We start from the raw sequence: 18,230 nt of genomic DNA on the forward strand, positions 1-18,230 counted from the left end.
CTCTGACTGTCAATACTCTTGTGGGTTCTACCATTGACTGTATATTCCCTACCTGTATTAGACCTTCCAAAATGCATTACCTCACATTTGTCCGGATTAACCTCCATCTGCCATCTCTCCGCCCAAATCTCCAAACGATGCTGTATCCTGCAGCAGTTCAAGAGGGCTCACCACCCCCTACCCAAAGTGCATAAGGGATGGGGAACAAATGCTGGCCTTGCCAGCAATGGTCACATCCCATGAAATAACTTTTCAAAAACGGAATTTTGCACAATGTCTGTTAATTGTCATGAGGTATTCCTGTCTGATATCTGGCACTTACCCAAAACTGATCACGATGGCAAGTATCTTCTGTTCAGCCTCGTCTGCATATCCGCCCACAGTTTCATTCAGGCTCCAGAAATCTTCAAATGCTCCCGGTCTACCCGACAGGCCCCTGTGAGTCTTCCAAGAAACGTGGATACGTAATCCAACATGGAGGAATTGTCCTCTGGTCTGAGAAACTTCTCTTTCATCAGTTTTAATGGACCTCATATCTCATGACCGTAAACCAACTGAAAAGGACTAAATCCAGTAGATTTGTTTGGGGAATCCCTAGTAGCAAATAATAGGAAATCCAATTCTTTGTCCCAATCCTTTGGTTAGTCATTGTAATAGACCCTAATCATTGTCTTGAGAGTCTGATGGTACCTCTCCAAAGCTCCCTGAGTTTAGGGGTATTAGGGAGTTGATTTTAACTGCTTGATACCCAACCCACCAATTACCAGATGTAATACCCTGGAAAAGTTTTGACATGACGTTAGACCCCTGGTCCGATTGCACTTCCAAGGGTAAGCTATAGCGGGTGAAAAACTGTATCAGTTTTTCCACTACTATCTTAGTGGTATTGGTTCGTAACGGTACAGCTTCTTTGAATCATCTGGTCATACCCATGACCATAAGAATGTACTGATGCCCTGCCTTAGTTTTAGGCAACGGTCTGACACAATCAACCAATAAATACCCAACTAAACGGTTTTAAAACACGGGATGGGTATTAATGGCACGTGTTGGATCATATGCTGGAGTTTACCTATTACCTGACTGGTATGACAGGCACTACAGAACTGCACTACATCCTTGTAATAATAATCTTTATTAGTGTCACAAGTAGGCTTACATTATCACTACAATGAAGTTACTCCAGCGCCTGTTCGGGTAGATTGAAGAGAATTCAGAATGTCCAATTCACCTAACAAGCACGTCTTTCAGGACTTGTGGGAGGAAACCGGAGCACCCGTAGGAAACCCACGCAGACACCGGGAGAACATGCAGACTCCGCCCAGACAGTGACCCAAGGCGGGAATTGAACCCGGGTCCCTGGCGCTGTGAAGCAATAGTGCTAACCACTGTGCTACCGTGCCACCTGCAGCCCCCACCAAGAGAAATGCCTGTTGACTGAGGCCTGGTTTTTCCGTATTCCCAGATATCTTGCCATTAGTATGGACGCAGGACTTTCTGACGGTACTTGGACGGTACCACTACCTGAGGAACAACAGTTCAGTCTTCATCCGTGGGTCTATGTGGGTCCTTCTCCAGTAAGAGAGTTTGAGTAGCCTCTGTGTCTCTTTAAACTGTTATGTCAAGAAAATGTGATGATCTTTCTGGCATATCTCTCAACTACCTCATTCCTTACATCTGGTCCCACAGCGGTGTTCACCTCAGATCGCCTAAGTCCAGTTAATGCTACAGTCTGCACCGTAGTATTCTCCACTTTCATTCCCTTTTCAGAAGCCTCCTTCCGAAATCCAACAAGTCCCATGGGTTTTCCCTGCAACTTCCAACATGCTACACGAAAGTGTCCCACTTTATTACACCAATGGTAACATTATGGTATTACATTGTGGTAACGTCTTGACTTCCAAGTCGCACCCCCACCCCACAGGACCTTCCTATTTGGTCTGGGGAGGAGATCTCGGAGCCTTCCCAGCTATCCATTCTCTACCTTGGCTACCTTCAGTTCTCTCACTCTCCCACTTCCTATCTTTTTCAAAATTATGGGTGTAATGGAACAAAGGTTCAAATTTATGGATAGGCTCATAATCGTCAACCATAATTGCTGCTTGCCTAGCAGTTTGTAACTCTGGTCTTCACCACGGGCTTTTTTTATAGATTGTAAGAAGTTCTTAAACTCCTCTAAGAGATTGGCCTTTCTCAGAGCCTCATAGGTAGTTTCAATTCCCAACGCTCATTCCCATCTATTAAAATTATTCTGCTTAACCCTTTCAAATTCTGCAAAAGTCTGTCCCATCAGTCTCCTTAAATTCCAAACTTTCTGCCTATATGCACGGGAACCAATTTGTATGCATCTAGAATAGCCTTTTTTACCGTCTCATAATCCTTTGACTCCTGCTCGGACAAGACTGTATAAACTGCCTATACCCGCTCCGTCAATTTACTCTGCAGGGGTAATGTCCATGTCGCTTTTGGCCACTCCATTTGGGTTGCTATTTTCTCAAAAGCCCTATTGAACATTTTTACTTCCTTCTCTTCAAATGTTCAGAGAGTCTGTATGAATTTAAACCGATCACCACTGAGTTCCGTTCTAGGACTAAGCACCCCTCTACATTCTGGCAGCTTCCCACTCATTTCCAGTCACCTAAACTGGAAATCCCACTCCTTTTCTTTTTCATCTATCTCTGTCTCTCTCTCTTTCTCTTCTCATTTTCTTTTTCATAGAATCATAGAATCCTTATAGTGTAGAAGGCGTGCATTTGGCCCATCGAGGCTGCACCAACCCTTCGAAAGACCTAGGCACAGTCCCCCACCCCATTCCTACAACCCCACCCCCAGGGGCAATTCAGCATGGTCAAACTACCTACCTGTACATCTTTGGACTGTAGAAGGAAACCCAAGTAGACACGGAGAGAATGTGCGAACTCCACACCGACAGCCATCCAATGTGGGCGGAACGGAGCACAGTGGTTAGCATTGTTACTTGACAGCGCCAGGGTCGCAGGCTCAATTCCCGCTTCGGTCACTGTCTATGTGGAGTCCGCACGTTCTCCCCGTGTCTGCATGGGGTTACTCCGGGTGCTCCGGTTTCCTCCCACAAATCCCGAAAGATGTGCTTGTTAGCTAAATTGGACATCCTGAATTCTCCCTCTGTGTACCTGAACAGGCGCTGGAGTGTGGCGACGAGGGGATTTTCAGAGTAACTTCATTGCAGTGTTAATGTAAGCCTACTTGTGACAATAATAAAGATTAAAGGTCAGAATCGAACCCGGGTCCCTGGAGCTGTGAGGCAGCAGTGCTAACCACTGTTCCATCGTTCCTCTCTTCATTTCCATCTCCATTTTTTAAAATTCCCTTTCATGCTGTAACTGCAACCAAACTCTCTCCAGCTCCATTTCCCCACCAGAAGACATCCCTAATGCTACACACTCTCGTCGGGGCCCCTGTGCTCCTAGCACCTCCATCAAATTTAAATATTTAGCAATTGCTTCAAATACCCCCACCTTCGTAGCTCTAGCTGGTATAACCACTTTTAATTTTCCAGCCAATTCGACTGGCCAGTCTTTGTGGAGCCCCTACAAATAATCCCGTGTTAAGTCTTCCACCTGGAGAAAATGCTTAGCAGCTTGCAGTGCCATCCCATATTGCAACATACTTGGTGTCTCTTTAAATTTATACTGTAACCCAAATTTGCCGTCTAACGCTTCGTATACCGGACCTGAGCCCCCAATTTATGTTACAACATCCTGGGCTAGGGTGCGGTCAATTTCAGCTCCCCTTGACCCAGAGTCACAACATAAGTGAATTAAGCAATAATTCTTCTCAAGTTTTAAAGATCTTTGACCCTAGACTGCTCCAATAACTTACAGGCACCAGATTCATCAGGAAAATACAAAAACTGTTTATTTATAACAAGAAATTAGTTAAAATATGCAATAATTAAACTAGAATAATGGCTGCCAATCTATTGCTTTCCCCTTTGACTGCCCCCCCCCGCCCCTCTACCAAACACATACAAGACAAAAGCACACACAGGAAGGGAAAGGGGTAAAATAATGGGGGATTTAAATATGGAAGATTCTTGTGGTTGATGTTGAAGCCTTTGTAGTCCACTCTCTTCTGGGATACGGAGTGCTGAAAACCACTAGTTGGATTGGTATAAGAACAAAGAAAATTACAGCACAGGAACAGGCCCTTTAGCCCTCCCAGCCTGCGCCGATCCAGATCCTTTATCTAAACATGTCTTCTATTTTCCAAGGATCTACTTCCCTCTGTTCCCCGCCCGTTCATATATCTGTCTAGATGCATCTTAAATGATGCTATCGTGCCCGCCTCTACCACCTCCGCTGGCAAAGCGTTCCAGGCACCCACCACCCTCTGCGTAAAAAACTTTCCACGCACATCTCCCTTAAACTTTCCCCCTCTCACCTTGAAATCGTGACCCCTTGTAATTGACACCCCCACTCTTGGAAAATGCTTGTTGCTATCCACCCTGTCCATACCTCTCATAATTTTGTAGACCTCAATCAGGTCCCCCCTCAACCTCCGTCTTTCCAACGAAAACAATCCTAATCTATTCAACCTTTCTTCATAGCTAGCACCCCCCATACCAGGCAACATCCTGGTGAACCTCCTCTGCACCCTCTCTAAAGCATCCACATTCTTCTGGTAATGTGGCGACCAGAACTGCACGCAGTATTCCAAATGTGGCCTAACCAAAGTCCTATACAACTGTAACATGACTTGCCGACTCTTGTACTCAATACCCCGTCCAATGAAGACAAGCATGCTGTATGCCTTCTTGACCACCTGCGTTGCCACCTTCAGGGTACAATGGACCTGAACTCCCAGATCTCTCTGTACATCAATTTTCCCCAGGACTCTTCCATTGACTGTATAGTACGCTCTTGAATTAGATCTTCCAAAATGCATCACCTCGCATTTGCCTGGATTGAATTCCATCTGCCATTTGTCTGCCCAACTCTCCAATCTATCTATATTTTGCTGTATTCTCTGACAGTCCTCCTCGCTATCTGCAACTCCACTAGTCTTAGTATCATCTGCAAACTTACTAATCAGACCACCTATACCTTCGTCCAGATCATTTATGTATATCACAAACAACAGTGGTCCAAGCACGGATCCCTGTGGAACACCACTAGTCACCTTTCTCCATTTTGAGTCACTCCCTCCCACCACTACTCTCTGTCTCCTGTTGCCCAGCCAGTTCTTTATCCATCTAGCTAGTACACCCTGAACCCCATACGACTTCACTTTTTCAATCAACCTGCCATGGGAAACTTTATCAAACGCCTTACTGAAGTCCATGTATATGACATCTACAGCCCTTCCCTCATCAATCAACTTTGTCACTTCCTCAAAGAATTCTATTAGGTTTGTAAGACATAACCTTCCCTGCACAAAACCATGCTGCCTATCACAGTCTATTTTCTTCCAAATGTGAATAGATCCTATCCCTCAGTATCTTCTCCAACAGTGTGCCTACCACTGACGTCAAGCTCACAGATCTATAATTCCCTGGATTATCCCTGCTACTCTCCTTAAACAAAGGGACAACATTAGCAATTCTCCAGTCCTTCGGGACCTCACCCGTGCTCAAGGATGCTGCAAAGATATCTGTTAAGGCCCCAGCTATTTCATCCCTCGCTTCCCTCAGTAACCTGGGATAGATCCCATCCGGACCTGGGGACTTGTCCACCTTAATGCCTTTTAGAATACCCAAAACTTCCCCCTTCCTTATGCCGACTTGACCTAGAGTATTTAAACATCCATCCCTAGCCTCAACATCCGTCATGTCCCTCTCCTTGGTGAATACCGATGCAAAGTACTCATAAGGATCTCACCCATTTCCTCTGACTCCACGCATAAATTCCCTCTTTTGTCTTTGAGTGGGCCAATCCTTTCTCTAGTTACTCTCTTGCTCCTCATATACGAATAAAAGGCTTTGGGATTTTCCTTAACCCTGTTAGCCAAAAATATTTCATGACCCCTTTTAGCCCTCTTTGTTGCGCATTTGAGATTTGTCCTATTTTCCTGATATTCCTCCAAAGCTTCATCAGTTTTAAGTCGCCTAGATCTTGTGCATGCTTCCTTTTTCATCTTAGCTAGTCTCACAATTCCACCCGTCATCCATGGTTCCCTAATCTTGCCATTTCTATCCCTCATTTTCACAGGGACATGTCTGTCCTGCACTCTAATCAACCTTTCTTTAAAAGATTCCCACATTTCAAATGTGGATTTACCCTTAAACAGCTGCTCCCAATCCACATTCCCTAGCTCCTGCCGAATTTTGTTATACTTGGCCTTACCCCAATTTAACACTCTTCCTTTAGGACCATTCTCGTCTTTGTCCATGAGTATTCTAAAACTTACAGAATTGTGATCGCTATTCCCAAAGTAATCACCGACTGAAACTTCACCCACCTGGCCGGTATCATTCCCCAATACCAGGTCCAGTATGGCCCCTTCCCGAGTTGGACTATTTACATACAGCTCTAAAAAACTCTCCAGGATGCTTCTTACAAATTCTGCTCCATCTACGCCTCCAACACTACATGAGTCCCATTCAATGTTGGGGACGTTAAAATCTCCCATAACGACCACCCTATTGCTCCTACATTTTTCGATAATCTGTCTACATATTTGTACCTCTACTTCACGCTCGCTTTTGGGAGGCCTGTAGTAAAGTCCCAACAATGTTACTGCACCCTTCCTATTTCTTAGCTCTACCCATATTGCCTCAGTGCTCGAATCCTCCATCATGCCCTCCTTAATCACAGCTGTGATATCATCTCTGACCAGTAATCCAACTCCTCCACCCCTTTTACCTCCCTCTCTATCCCTCCTGAAGCATCTATACCCTGGGATATTTAGTTGCCAGTCTTGCCCTTCCCTCAACCAAGTCTCAGTAATACCAATAACATCATATTCCCAGGTACTAATCCAAGCCCTAAGTTCATCTGCCTTACCTGCTACACTTCTCGCATTGAAACAAATGCACCTCAGACCACTTGTGCCTTTGCGTTCATCATCTCTTCCCTGTCTACTCTTCCCCTTAGTCACATTGAGTTTATTATCTAGTACCTTACTGGCTTTAGTTGTTGCCTCTTTACTGACCTCTAACTTCCTAATCTGGTTCCCATCCCCCTGCCACATTTGTTTAAAACCTCCCCAACAGTGTTAGCAAAAGCACCCCCTAGGATATTGGTTCCAGTCCTGCCCAACTGTAGACCATCCGATTTGTAATGGTCCCACCGTCCCCAGAACCAGTTCCAACGTCCCAAAAATCTGAACCCCTCCCACCTGCACCATCTCTCAAGCCACGTATTCATTCTGACTATTCTTGAATTCCTACTCTGACTGTCTCGTGGCACTGGTCGTAATGCTGAGATTATTACCTTTGAGGTCCTACTTTTTAACTTTTCTCCTAAATCCCTAAATTCTGATTGTAGGACCTCATCCTGTTTTTTTTACCTATATCGTTGGTGCCTATATGCACCACGACAACTGTCTGTTCACCCTCCCCCTTCAGTATGTCCTGCAGCCGATCTGAGACATTCCTGACCCGTGCACCCGGGAGGCAACATACCATTCGGGAGTCCCGTATCCAACCACAGAAACGCCTGTCTCCTCCCCTTACAATTGAATCCCCTATGACTATAGCCCTGCCAGTCTCTTTCCCGCCCTTCTGTGCAGCAGAGCCAGCCACGGTGCCATGAGCCTGGCTACTACTGCCTTCCCCTGGTGAGTCATCTCCCCCAACAGTATCCAAAACGGTATACCTGCTTTGGAGGGAGATGACCGCAGGAGATACCTGCACTGCATTCCTGCTCTTTCTCTGCCTTTTGGTCGGGCTGAGAATCAGCGGGGGGGGGGGGGGGGCCGCATAGAGCGTCCCCGACCGGCATCGCGCCAACCACACCGGCGCCAATGGTGCCGATTCTCCGCTCTGCGTCCCAGCATCGGGGGGGGGGGGGGGGGGGCGTGGCGCTATTCGTGCCAGTCGCGGGGATTCTCCGGCCCGCGCCGAGATGAGAGAATCCCGCACAGAGTTCTCCAATTTTAAAATTTTAAAAGAAGGTTTTCATAGAACCCCTCCTGCGTGCAGCGAATGCTGGTCTGAATCTTCCTGCAGGTTTAACTGGCTGTGGAGAGAGAGAGAAAGGGCTTTTCTTCAGGACCTTAGGGAGGTCACCAGGAGAATGAAAAAAACTGTGGCTCTCCAAGCCTTATTCCAAAGAGGACTTCACTCTACAAAACGAAGCCTGTTTGAGTTGGGCAGAACAGTGCAATCATCATCGAGAGCCAGTCAAGTCATGGGTAGTCAAAGCAGCCAATTGATTGCCAGCCAAGTCTATCAAAATATATCATCACTGGGCCAGACCAAATAGCACTGGTATCGGGGGCTCCAGAGGCCAAACCAAACAACACATCTGCCAGAAGGTGTTTCAGTAATCGTCCAGATATATAAGTTATCACAGCCAAGATAACAAAAAAATAAAGGGAATAGACAAGGTAAATCAGATTTAAATACGAGGATCCTTACACTACTCTTATAAGATCCCATACAAAGAGGAACAGGAGAATTCTCCAGTTGTCGTGGTTAACATTTTGCCGTCAGCTAATACCACTAAAACAATTTCCCCAGTCACATTTGATTGGTGTTTGTTGGAGCTTGCTAGGCATAAGTTGGTTGACACGTTTCCTGAGCATAGATAGGCCTATGTAAGGTGATGAGGAGGGGGTGGAAGGTGATGGGGAAGCGGTGGAAGGTGATGGGCAGGGGGTGGAAACAATGGGGAGGAAGTGGAAGGCGATGGGGAGGGTGTGGAAACAATGGAGAGGAAGTGGAAGGCGATGGGGAGGGGCTGCAAGGCGATGGGGAGGGAGTGGAAGGTGATTGGGGAGGGAGTGGAAGGTGATTGGGGAGGGGGTGGAAGGTGATTGGGGAGGGAGTGGAAGGTGATTGGGGAGGGGGTGGAAGGTGATGGGGAGGGGGTGGAAGGTGATGGGGAGGAAGGTGATGGGGAGGGGGTGGAAGGCGATGGGGAGGGGTTGGAAGGCGATGGGGAGTGGATGGAAGGCGATGGGGAGGGGGTGGAAGGCGATGGGGAGGGGGTGGAAGGCGATGGGGAGGGGGTGGAAGGCGATGGGGAGGGGGTGGAAGGCGATGGGGAGGGGGTGGAAGGAGGTGTGGAGGGAGTGGAAGGTGATTGGGGAGGGAGGGAAGGTGATTGGGGAGGGGGTGGAAGGTGATTGGGGAGGGGGTGGAAGGTGATTGGGGAGGGGGTGGATGGCGATGTGGAGGGGGTGGATGGCGATGGGGAGGGGTGGAAGGTGATTGGGGAGGGAGGGAAGGTGATTGGGGAGGGGGTGGAAGGTGATTGGGGAGGGGGTGGAAGGTGATTGGGGAGGGGGTGGAAGGTGATTGGGGAGGGGGTGGAAGGTGATTGGGGAGGGGGTGGATGGCGATGTGGAGGGGGTGGATGGCGATGGGGGAGGGAGTGGAAGGTGATTGGGGAGGGGTTGGAAGGTGATTGAGGAGGGAATGAAAGGTGATGGGGAGGGGTGGAAGGTGATTGGGGAGGAGTGGACGGCGATGGGGAGGGGGTGGAAGGTGATGGGGAGGGGGTGGAAGGTGATGGGGAGGGGGTGGAAGGTGATGGGGAGGGGGTGGAAGGTGATGGGGAGGGGGTGGAAGGTGATGGGTAGGGGGTGGAAGGTGATGGGGAGGGGGTGGAAGGTGATGGGGAGGGGGTGGAAGGCGATTGGGGAGGGGTGGAAGGCGATTGGGGAGGGGTAGAAGGCAATGGGGAGGGGGTGGAAAGCGATGCGGAGGGGGTGGAAGGCGATTGGGGAGGGGGTGGAAGGAGGTGGGGAGGGGGTGGAAGGAGGTGGGGAGGGGGTGGAAGGAGGTGGGGAGGGGGTGGAAGGAGGTGGGGAGGGGGTGGAAGGAGGTGGGGAGGGGGTGGAAGGAGGTGGGGAGGGGGTGGGAGGGGGTGGAAGGAGGTGGGGAGGGGGTGGAAGGAGGTGGGGAGGGGGTGGAAGGAGGTGGGGAGGGGGTGAAAGGAGGTGGGGAGGGGGTGGAAGAAGGTGGGGGGGGTGTGGAAGGAGGTGGGGAGGGGGTGGGAGGGGGTGGAAGGAGGTGGGGAGGGGGTGGAAGGAGGTGGGGAGGGGGTGGAAGGAGGTGGGGAGGGGGTGGAAGGAGGTGGGGAGGGGGTGGGAGGTGGTGGGAGGGGGTGGAAGGAGGTGGGGAGGGGGTGGAAGGAGGCGGGGAGGGGGTGGAAGGAGGTGGGGAGGGGGTGGAAGGAGGTGGGGAGGGGGTGGAAGGAGGTGGGGAGGGGGTGGGAGGGGGTGGAAGGAGGTGGGGAGGGGGTGGAAGGAGGTGGGGAGGGGGTGGAAGGAGGTGGGGAGGGGGTGGAAGGAGGTGGGGAGGGGGTGGAAGGAGGTGGGGAGGGGGTGGAAGGCGATTGGGAGCGAGTGGAACGCAATTGGGAGGAAGTGGAAGGAGGTGTGGAGGGAGTGGAAGGAGGTGTGGAGGGAGTGGAAGGAGGTGTGGAGGGAGTGGAAGGTGATTGGGGAGGGGGTGGAAGGAGGTGGGGAGGGGGTGGAAGGAGGTGGGGAGTGGGTGGAAGGAAGTGGGGAGGGGGTGGAAGGAGGTGGGGAGGGGGTGGAAGGAGGTGGGGAGGGGGTGGAAGGAGGTGGGGAGGGGGTGGAAGGAGGTGGGGAGGGGGTGGGAGGGGGTGGGAGGAGGTTGGGAGGAGGTGGGGAGGGGGTGGGAGGAGGTGGGGAGGGGGTGGGAGGAGGTGGGGAGGGGGTGGGAGGAGGTGGGGAGGGGGTGGGAGGAGGTGGGGAGGGGGTGGGAGGAGGTGGGGAGGGGGTGGAAGGAGGTGGGGAGGGGGTGGAAGGAGGTGGGGAGGGGGTGGAAGGAGGTGGGGAGGGGGTGGAAGGAGGTGGGGAGGGGGTGGAAGGCGATGGGGAGGGGGTGGGAGGCGATGGGGAGGGGGTGGGAGGCGATGAGAAGGGGGTGGAAGGCGATGGGGAGGGGATGGAAAGGGATTGGGGAGGGGGTGGAGAGCGAGTGGAACGTAATGGGGAGGAAGTGGAAGGAGGTGGGGAGGGAGTGGAAGGTGAGTGGGGAGGGAGTGGAAGGTGGTTGGGGAGGGAGTGGAAAGGCGATTGGGAAGGGCTGGAAGGCGATAGGGGGGTGGAAGTTGATTGGGAGGGAGTGGAAGGAGGTGGGGAGGGGGTGGAAGGAGGTGGGGAGGGGGTGGAAGGTGATGGGGAGGGGTGGAAGGAGGTGGCGAGGGGTGGAAGGAGGTGGGAAGGGGTGGAAGGAGGTGGGGAGGGGTGGAAGGAGGTGGGGAGGGGGTGGAAGGAGGTGGGGAGGGGGTGGAAGGAGGTGGGGAGGGGTGGAAGGAGGTGGGGAGGGGGTGGAAGGAGGTGGGGAGTGGGTGGAAGGAGTTGGGGAGGGGGTGGAAGGCGATGGGGAGCGAGTGGAACAAGGTGGGGAGGAAGTGGAAGGAGGTGTGGAGGGGGTGGAAGGAGGTGGGGAGGGGGTGGAAGGAGGTGGGGAGGGGGTGGAAGGAGGTGGGGGGGTGGAAGGAGGTGGGGAGGGGGTGGAAGGAGGTGGGGAGGGGGTGGAAGGAGGTGGGGAGGGGGTGGAAGGAGGTGGGGAGGGGGTGGAAGGAGGTGGGGGGGTGGAAGGAGGTGGGGAGGGGGTGGAAGGAGGTGGGGTGGGAGGGGGTGGAAGGAGGTAGGGTGGGAGGGGGTGGAAGGAGGTGGGGTGGGAGGGGGTGGAAGGAGGTGGGGTGGAAGGAGGTGGGGAGGGGGAGGAAGGAGGTGGGGAGGGGGAGGAATGAGGTGGGGAGGGGGAGGAAGGAGGTGGGGAGGAAGGAGGTGGGGAGGGGAGGAAGGAGGTGGGGAGGGGGAGGAAGGAGGTGGGGAGGAAGGAGGTGGGGAGGGGGAGGAATGAGGTGGGGAGGGGGTGGAAGGAGGTGGGGAGGGGGTGGAAGGAGGTGGGGAGGGGGTGGAATGAGGTGGGGAGGGGGTGGAAGGAGGTGGGGAGGGGGTGGAAGGAGGTGGGGAGGGGGTGGAAGGAGGTGGGGAGGGGGTGGAAGGAGGTGGGGAGGGGGTGGAAGGAGGTGGGGAGGGGGTGGGAGGAGTTGGGTAGGGGGTGGGAGGAGGTGGGGAAGGAGTGGAAGGCGATGGGGAGGGGGTGGAAGGAGGTGGGGAGGGGGTGGGAGGAGTTGGGTAGGGGGTGGGAGGAGGTGGGGAAGGAGTGGAAGGCGATGGGGAGGGGGTGGAAGGCGATGGGGAGGGGGTGGAAGGCGATGGGGAGGGGGTGGAAGGCGATGGGGAGGGGGTGGAAGGCGATGGGGAGGGGGTGGGAGGCGATGGGGAGGGGGTGGGAGGCGATGGGGAGAGGGTGGGAGGTGATGGGAAGGGGGTGGAAGGCGATGGGGAGGGGATGGAAGGGGATTGGGGAGGGGGTGGAGAGCGAGTGGAATGCAATGGGGAGGAAGTGGAAGGAGGTGGGGAGGGAGTGGAAGGTGATTGGGGAGGGAGTGGAAAGGCGATTGGGAAGGGCTGGAAGTTGATTGGGAGGGAGTGGAAGGAGGTGGGGAGGGGGTGGAAGGAGGTGGGGAGGGGGTGGAAGGAGGTGGGGAGGGGGTGGAAGGAGGTGGGGAGGGGGTGGAAGGCGATGGGGAGGGGGTGGGAGGCGATGGGGAGGGGGTGGGAGGCGATGGGAAGGGGGTGGAAGGCGATGGGGAGGGGATGGAAAGGGATTGGGGAGGGGGTGGAGAGCGAGTGGAACGTAATGGGGAGGAAGTGGAAGGAGGTGGGGAGGGAGTGGAAGGTGAGTGGGGAGGGAGTGGAAGGTGGTTGGGGAGGGAGTGGAAAGGCGATTGGGAAGGGCTGGAAGGCGATAGGGGGGTGGAAGTTGATTGGGAGGGAGTGGAAGGAGGTGGGGAGGGGGTGGAAGGAGGTGGGGAGGGGGTGGAAGGTGATGGGGAGGGGTGGAAGGAGGTGGCGAGGGGTGGAAGGAGGTGGGAAGGGGTGGAAGGAGGTGGGGAGGGGTGGAAGGAGGTGGGGAGGGGGTGGAAGGAGGTGGGGAGGGGGTGGAAGGAGGTGGGGAGGGGTGGAAGGAGGTGGGGAGGGGGTGGAAGGAGGTGGGGAGTGGGTGGAAGGAGTTGGGGAGTGGGTGGAAGGCGATGGGGAGCGAGTGGAACAAGGTGGGGAGGAAGTGGAAGGAGGTGTGGAGGGGGTGGAAGGAGGTGGGGAGGGGGTGGAAGGAGGTGGGGAGGGGGTGGAAGGAGGTGGGGGGGTGGAAGGAGGTGGGGAGGGGGTGGAAGGAGGTGGGGAGGGGGTGGAAGGAGGTGGGGAGGGGGTGGAAGGAGGTGGGGAGGGGGTGGAAGGAGGTGGGGAGGGGGTGGAAGGAGGTGGGGGGGTGGAAGGAGGTGGGGAGGGGGTGGAAGGAGGTGGGGTGGGAGGGGGTGGAAGGAGGTAGGGTGGGAGGGGGTGGAAGGAGGTGGGGTGGGAGGGGGTGGAAGGAGGTGGGGTGGAAGGAGGTGGGGAGGGGGAGGAAGGAGGTGGGGAGGGGGAGGAATGAGGTGGGGAGGGGGAGGAAGGAGGTGGGGAGGAAGGAGGTGGGGAGGGGGAGGAAGGAGGTGGGGAGGGGGAGGAAGGAGGTGGGGAGGGGGAGGAAGGAGGTGGGGAGGAAGGAGGTGGGGAGGGGGAGGAATGAGGTGGGGAGGGGGTGGAAGGAGGTGGGGAGGGGGTGGAAGGAGGTGGGGAGGGGGTGGAAGGAGGTGGGGAGGGGTGGAAGGAGGTGGGGAGGGGGTGGAAGGAGGTGGGGAGGGGGTGGAAGGAGGTGGGGAGGGGGTGGAAGGAGGTGGGGAGGGGGTGGGAGGAGTTGGGTAGGGGGTGGGAGGAGGTGGGGAAGGAGTGGAAGGCGATGGGGAGGGGGTGGAAGGAGGTGGGGAGGGGGTGGGAGGAGTTGGGTAGGGGGTGGGAGGAGGTGGGGAAGGAGTGGAAGGCGATGGGGAGGGGGTGGAAGGCGATGGGGAGGGGGTGGAAGGCGATGGGGAGGGGGTGGAAGGCGATGGGGAGGGGGTGGAAGGCGATGGGGAGGGGGTGGGAGGCGATGGGAAGGGGGTGGGAGGCGATGGGGAGGGGGTGGGAGGCGATGGGGAGAGGGTGGGAGGTGATGGGAAGGGGGTGGAAGGCGATGGGGAGGGGATGGAAGGGGATTGGGGAGGGGGTGGAGAGCGAGTGGAACGCAATGGGGAGGAAGTGGAAGGAGGTGGGGAGGGAGTGGAAGGTGATTGGGGAGGGAGTGGAAAGGCGATTGGGAAGGGCTGGAAGTTGATTGGGAGGGAGTGGAAGGAGGTGGGGAGGGGGTGGAAGGAGGTGGGGAGGGGGTGGAAGGAGGTGGGGAGGGGGTGGAAGGAGGTGGGGAGGGGGTGGAAGGAGGTGGGGAGGGGGTGGAAGGAGGTGGGGAGGGGTGGAAGGAGGTGGGGAGGGGGTGGAAGGAGGTGGGGAGGGGGTGGAAGGAGGTGGGGAGGGAGTGGAAGGAGGTGGGGAGGGGGTGGAGAGAGATGGGGAAGTGGTGGAAGGCGATGGGGAGCGAGTGGAACAAGGTGGGGAGGAAGTGGAAGGAGGTGTGGAGGGAGTGGAAGGTGATTGGGGAGGGGGTGGAAGGAGGTGGGGAGGGGATGGAAGGAGGTGGGGAGGGGGTGGAAGGAGGTGGGGAGGGGGTGGGGAGGGGGTGGAAGGAGGTGGGGAGGGGGTGGAAGGAGGTGGGGAGGGGGTGGAAGGAGGAGGGGAGGGGGTGGAAGGAGGTGGGGTTGGAGGGGGTGGAAGGAGGTGGGGTGGGAGGGGGTGGAAGGAGGTGGGGTGGGAGGGGGTGGAAGTAGGTGGGGTGGGAGGGGGAGGAAGGAGGTGGGGAGGGGGAGGAAGGAGGTGGGGAGGGGGAGGAAGGAGGTGGGGAGGAAGGAGGTGGGGAGGGGGAGGAAGGAGGTGGGGAGGAAGGAGGTGGGGAGGAAGGAGGTGGGGAGGGGTTGGAAGGAGGTGGGGAGGGGGTGGAAGGAGGTGGGGAGGGGGTGGAAGGAGGTGGGGAGGGGGTGGAAGGAGGTGGGGAGGGGGTGGAAGGAGGTGGGGAGGGGGTGGAAGGTGGTGGGGAGGGGGTGGAAGGTGGTGGGGAGGGGGTGGAAGGTGGTGGGGAGGGGGTGGAAGGTGGTGGGGAGGGGTTGGGAGGAGGTGGGGAGGGGTTGGGAGGAGGTGGGGAGCAGGTGGGGAGGGGTTGGGAGGAGGTGGGGAGGAGGTGGGGAGGGGTTGGGATGGGGTGGGGAGGGGAGGGGGTGGGGGAGGGGGTGGTGGAGGGGGTGGGGGATGGGGTGGGGAGGGGTGGGGGAGGCGGTGGGGAGGGGGTGGAAGGCGGTGGGGAGGGGGTGGAAGGCGATGGGGAGGGGGTGGAAGGCGATGGGGAGGGGTTGGAAGGCGATGGGGAGGGGCCGGAAGGTGATGGGGAGGGGCCTGAAGGAGGTGGGGAGGGGCCGGTAGGAGGTGAGGATGGGGTGAAAGGAGGTGGGGAGGGGGTGGAAGGAGGTGGGGAGGGGCTGGAAGGCGGTGGGGAGGGGGTGGAAGGCGATTGGGGGGTGGAAGTTGATTGGGAGGGGGTGGAAGGAGGTGGGGTGGGCTGGAAGGTGATGCGGAGGGGCGGGAAGGTGATGCGGAGGGGGTGGAAGGTGATGGAGAGGAGGTGGAATGCCATGCGGAGGGGGTGGAAGTTGATTGAGGAGGGAGTGAAAGGTGATGGAGAGGGGGTGGAAGGCGATGCGGACCGGGTGGAAGGTGATTGGGGTGGGAGTGGAAGGTGATTGGGAGGGAGTGGAAGGCGATGGGGAGGGGTGGAAGGAGGTGGGGAGGGGTGGAAGGAGGTGGGGAGGGGTTGGAAGGTGATGTGGAGGGGCTGGAAGGTGATGTGGAGGGGCTGGAAGGTGATGTGGAGGGGCTGGAAGGCGATGGGGAGGGGGTGGATGGCGATGGGAAGGGGGTGGAAGGCGATGGGGAGGGGGTGGAAGGCGATGGGGAGGGAGTGGACGGCGATGGGGAGGGGTTGGAAGGCGATTGGGAGGGGCTGGAAGGCGATTGGGGGGTGGAAGTTGATTGGGAGGGAGTGGAAGGCGATTGGGAGGGGTAGAAGGAGGTGGGGAGGGGCTGGAAGGTGATGTGGAGGGGCTGGAAGGTGATGGGGAGGGGGTGGAAGGTGATGTGAAGGGACTGGGGAGGTGATGGGGAGGGGCCGGAAGGAGGTGGGGAGGGGCCGGAAGGAGGTGGGGAGGGGGTGGAAGCAGGTGGGGATGGGTTGGAAGGAGGTGGGGAGGGGCTGGAAGGAGGTGGGGAGGGGGTGGAAGGTGGTGGGGAGGGGTGGAAGGCGATTTTGGGGTGGAAGTTGATTGGGAGGGGGTGGAAGGCGATGCGGAGGCGGTGGAAGTTGATTGAGGAGGGAGTGAAAGGTGATGGAGAAGGGGTGGAAGGCGATGCGGACCGGGTGGAAGGTGATTGGGGTGGCAGTGGAAGGCGATGGGGAGGGAGTGGATGGGGAGGGGGCAGAAAGCGATGGGGAGGGGGTGGAAGGAGGTGGGGAGGGGCTGGAAGGTGATGGGGAGCGGGTGGAAGGTGATGGGGAGGGGGTGGAAGGCGATGGGGAGGGGGTGGATGGCGATGGTGAGGGGGTGGAAGGTGATTGGGAGGGAGTGGAAGGCGATTGGGGGGTGGAAGGCGATGGGGAGGGGGTGGAAGGAGGTGGGGAGGGGCTGGAAGGTGATGGGGAGGGGCTGGAAGGTGATGGGGAGGGGGTGGAAGGTGATGTGAAGGGACTGGAAGGTGATGGGGAGGGGCCGGAAGGAGGTGGGGATGGGTTGGAAGCAGGTGGGGATGGGTTGGAAGGAGGTGGGGAGGGGCTGGAAGGAGGTGGGGAGGGGGGTGGAAGGTGCTGGGGAGGGGGTGGAAGGCGATTTTGGGGTGGAAGTTGATTGGGAGGGGGTGGAAGGAGGTGGGGTGGGCCGGAAGGTGATGTGGAGGGGCTGGAAGGTGATGCGGAGGGGCGGGAAGGTGATGCGGAGGGGGTGGAAGGTGATGGAGAGGGGCTGGAAGGTGATGTGGAGGGGCTGGAAGGTGATGGGGAGGGGGTGGAAGGTGATGTGGAGGGGGTGGAAGGTGATGTGGAGGGGCTGGAAGGTGATGGGGAGGGGGTGGAAGGTGATGTGGAGGGGGTGGAAGGTGATTGGGGTGGGTGTGGACGGTGATTAGGAGTGGCTGGAAGGCGATTGGGAGGGACTGGAAGGCGATAGGGGGGTGGAAGTTGATTGGGAGGGAGCGGAAGGAGGTGGGGAGGGGCTGGAATGTGATGGGGTGGAAGGTGATGTGAAAGGACTGGAAGGTGATGGGGAGGGGTGGAAGGAGATGGGGAGGGGCTGGAAGGTGATGGGGAGCGAGTGGAAGGTGATGTGGAGGGGCTGGAAGGTGTTGGGGAGGGGGTGGAAGGCGATGGGGAGGGGGTGGAAGGCGATGGGGAGGGAGTGGAAGGCGATGGGGAGGGGGTGGAAGGAGATGGGGAGGGGTTGGAAGGCGATGGGGAGGGAGTGGAAGGCGATGGGGAGGGGGTGGAAGGCGATGGGAGGGAGTGGAAGGCGATGGGGAGGGAGTGGAAGGCGATGGGGAGGGAGTGGAAGGCGATGGGGAGGGGTTGGAAGGCGATGGGGAGGGGGTGGAAGGCGATGGGGAGGGGGTGGAAGGCGATGGGGAGGGAGTGGAAGGCGATGGGGAGGGGGTGGAAGGCGATGGGGAGGGGGTGGAAGGCGATGGGGAGGGGGTGGAAGGCGATGGGGAGGGGCTGGAAGGCGATGGGGAGGGAGTTGAAGGCGATGGGGAGGGGGCAGAAAGCGATGGGGAGGGGCTGGAAGGCGATGGGGAGGGGGTGGAAGGCGATGGGGAGGGGGTGGAAGGCGATGGGGAGGGAGTGGAAGGCGATGGGGAGGGAGTGGAAGGCGATGGGGAGGGGGCAGGAAGGAGGTGGGGAGGGAGTGGAAGGCGATGGGGAGGGGTTGGAAGGCGATGGGGAGGGGTTGGAAGGCGATGGGGAGGGGGTGGAAGGCGATGGGGAGGGGGTGGAAGGCGATTGGAAGGGGTAGAAGGCGATGGGGAGGGAG

General features: G+C 57.2%; 1 protein-coding gene across 1 annotated transcript in view; it reads left to right on the plus strand.

The window, feature by feature from the left end:
- Positions 1-18,230, plus strand: part of LOC140404691 (latent-transforming growth factor beta-binding protein 2-like) — a 685,726-nt gene that overhangs the window by 656,581 nt on the left and 10,915 nt on the right. The window lies entirely within an intron of this gene.

Source organism: Scyliorhinus torazame, chromosome 2 (genome assembly GCF_047496885.1).
Source record: "Scyliorhinus torazame isolate Kashiwa2021f chromosome 2, sScyTor2.1, whole genome shotgun sequence".
NCBI lineage: Eukaryota > Metazoa > Chordata > Chondrichthyes > Carcharhiniformes > Scyliorhinidae > Scyliorhinus > Scyliorhinus torazame.